This window comes from Nematolebias whitei, chromosome 8, assembly GCF_014905685.2.
Source record: "Nematolebias whitei isolate Nwh7 chromosome 8, NemWhi1, whole genome shotgun sequence".
NCBI classification, from domain to species: Eukaryota; Metazoa; Chordata; class Actinopteri; order Cyprinodontiformes; family Rivulidae; genus Nematolebias; species Nematolebias whitei.
In genome coordinates this window covers 30946293-30949944 of record NC_056505.1, presented here as the reverse complement: position 1 = coordinate 30949944, position 3652 = coordinate 30946293, and positions in this window count along the sequence as shown.

Sequence of the window (3652 nt, the reverse complement as noted above, 5' to 3'; positions counted from 1 at the left end):
TCCCTTCTTCAGGGGTCGCCACAGCGAACGAAGTCGCACGAAGACTTGGCAGTTATTTTTATGCCAGATGCCCTTCCTGACGCAACCACAGACCACCAGGCTACCACAACCCTCTGTGTAGAGCAGAGAGCTGCTATCTAGGGCACCTGGAAGAGCAGATGGTGGGGGTTAAGGGCCTTGCTCAAGGGCCCAGAGTGGGGCAAATGAGGGTGGGGGCAGGTGTGGGTGCTTCACCTACCCCACCCACATTTTTGATTTTGTCAGTACCGGGGCTTGAACCGGGGATCTTCCAATCACAGGCCCACCTTCTCTAACCTCTGTGCCACCACTCAACTATATATATGAAAAAGCACCTTCTGAAAGTCTGCTATTCTGCTGTGAATGCAACATTGCTAAGTATCCCTACTAACACCATTACAGAGACCAATAAGCTGGTATACACAATAGCCACAGTTATGCTTGATTTGCTTGGCTATAAGATTAAGTCAATCCATAAGGAGCATTGCCCACTATGGAGAAGGAGGCTGGAAGCTAAGCTCAAGGCAACATGAGAGAAATCAGCTGTCAGAATGACAGAAAGGTGCAATGAATAAAAAGCCACTACGAAAATACCACAACATGTCCATACCTGAGGCTCTAGAGACTGCCAAACAATGCTTCAAAGCTCTGGCTACTCACCTAAAGAGGTACACTCAAGAAGCAGAAACCAGGAATATAAACAGGGTAATTTCCACCATACCATCTAGACTGTACTCTAAATGGAAGGGGAACCATGTAAGGGTAAATCCACAAAGAACTGAGACTGAGCAGTACTAGAGAAGCATATGAGAGAAGGAGGTAGCACACAATAATGATGCCCCATGACTACAAGATCTAAGATCTCAACACAAGAGTCTCCCAGAACAAGAGCCAGTGCTCATTACAGTGGCAGACATCTAAGACAGAGTTTCCAGACTGAATAACTGGACTGCACCTAGGCCTGACATGATCCACACCTACTGGCTAAAGAAACTGACAGCTCTCCATGAATACCTAGCAACACAGATGAACCAGCTGCTAAAGGAAGGATCCTAACCCGAAGGGGAAATTATTTCCAACTACTGTTCAGTCACCTTCCTCTGTACAACATGAAAGCTCCTATCAAACATCATAGCAGCTAAAATAAATAGGCACATGGGTTAATACTTGGCAGCACGGTGGCGCAACTGGTAGAGCTGCTGCCTCTCAGCGAACAGGTCCCTGGTTCAAACCCCGGTCCAGGTGCCTTCTGGGTGGAGTTTGCATGTTCTCTCCGTGCATGCGTGGGTTTTCTCCGGGTACTCCGGTTTCCTCCCACAGACCAAAAACATGCATGTTAGGCTGATTGGTAACTCTAAATTGTCCCTAGGTGTGAGTGAGAGAGTGAATGATTGTTTGTCTCGTTTGTCTCTATGTGGCCCTGTGATGGACTTGCGACCTGTCCAGGGTGTACCCCACCCCTCGCACAGTGATTGCTGGACATGGGCACCAGCGACCCCCGTGACCCAAAAATGGAATAAACAGGTAAAGATAATGGATGGATGGATGGATGGATGGGTTAATACTTGAGCGAGGCACAGAAGGGAATTGGCAACAACACCAGGGGAGCCAATCATCACATACTGTTCAACAAAACTGTAGCTCAAGACTGTAAGACCAGACGTGCAAACCTGTGGACTGCCTGGATTGACTACAGGAAAGCCTATGGCTCAATGCCATACACACGGATACTGGAGTGCTTGAAGCCTTGACGCTATACTACATCAACAGGACATGAAGAGCAGTCAACAAGAACTCAGTGGAAAAGTGGAAGACAAGTCAAGAGGCTAATTCAAAGCCATCTGCACAAGTCAGCATTAAATGTGGCATATACCAAGGTGATACACAGTCCCCACTCCTGTTCTGTATAGGCCAGAACCCCTTCAGCCAGATTATTGCAAAGAGTGTCTATGGATATTGGTTCCAAAGTGAAACAATCATCAGTCACCTCCTTTACATGGATGACATGGTATGGTATATAGTTTATTCATTTAAAAAAACAACATCAACAACATTGATGTCTCATTTTTGGCATGCAACATCAAGTTGCATGCCAAAAATGAGACATCAACTCATTGATCCACTTCACCAGGATATACAGCAACAACATTTGACTGACATTCAACTACCTGAAGGCAACATTGCTGTACAGGACAGCTCCAAATACCTTGGAATCCCATAGGCAAATGGAAATCATGACGAGGCTGCAAGAAAGTCAGCCACAACCAAGTACCTACAGAGAGTGAGGCAGGTCCTCAAGAGCCAGCTGAACAGCAAGTCCAAAGTCTGAGCCACTAACACATATGCAGTACCAGTCATCAGATACAGAACATGGAATACCCATAACCAAGTGGCTGGAATAATATACAGGAACATCTGTGCTGAGTATGAACAGGAGGTACCACAGTCAAAGTAGGAGATGCCACCAGTGATGGTGGGGAATGGTAGGGCTAAGATACTGTGGGACTTCCAGATCCAGATTGACAAACAGGTGCTGGCTAACCAATTGAACATTGTAGTGGTCGACAAGCATGAAAAAAAGGCAGTGGTGATAGATGTAGCAATCCCAAGTGACTGTAACATCAGGAAGAAGGTGTACAAGAAGCTGGAGAAATGCCAAGGACTGAAAGAGGAAATAGAGAAGTTGTGGAGAGTCAAAACATCAGTGGTCCCAGTGGTCATTGGAGCACTTGGTGCTGTGACCCCCAAATAGAAGAGTGGCTTCAACAAATTCCAGGAACAGCCTCATAAATATCTAAAACAGTAACATGCAACCAGGAGAGGCAGATGGGGCAGTGCCACACCTCTCATCATGACAAGTAAAATACTAGCAATGATAAGAGAAGATACATTTGACCACTTGACTGTTCTATAAAACTGTTTGATAAAACTTTTTATTTCAATACTTCAATGGTCAAAATAGCAGAATTTAGGCATTGCCTGTTCAAACATGGAATAAATGAGAGGTGACTAGGGTGAGGCAGTGTAGTGCTCTGGCTCACCTCTTGTGGCGCTGTGTCATATACATTAAATGAAGTTAGCGGTTTGCGCATGCCCATTGATGTTTCTCTTTATATCGCCAATACACATTTGATTACACGTGCTACACATGTTGATGTTCTACAGTCTGTCTAATATATTGAATGAATGTGACATATTTCTTCTTTCTAATCGGTCATAAATGCACACTGAAAATACACAAGGGTGAGGCAGAAAGTACCTTACCTCACCGATAGGGGGGACTGCTGCCCCATAGGGCCAATGAAGCAGGTGCATTAGCCGCTGTGCATTCTTCTGTTAAGCAGAGGGGCAGGGGTGAAGCAAATGGTACACACATTTAAATTTGTTTGAACAAAATTCTCAAAACAAGGATTTTTCTAAACTAGATTTTCAGTCGAAAGATAAGATATTAAAGAGTGGAAAGAAAAAAGAGGCTAAATTGAAATATAAGCTATTTTGGGTTTATATACAGGTCCTTCTAAAAAAATTAGCATATTGTGATAAAGGTCATTATTTTCCATAATGTAATGATAAAAATGAAACTTTCATATATTTCAGATTCATTGCACACCAACTGAAATATTTCAGGTCTTTA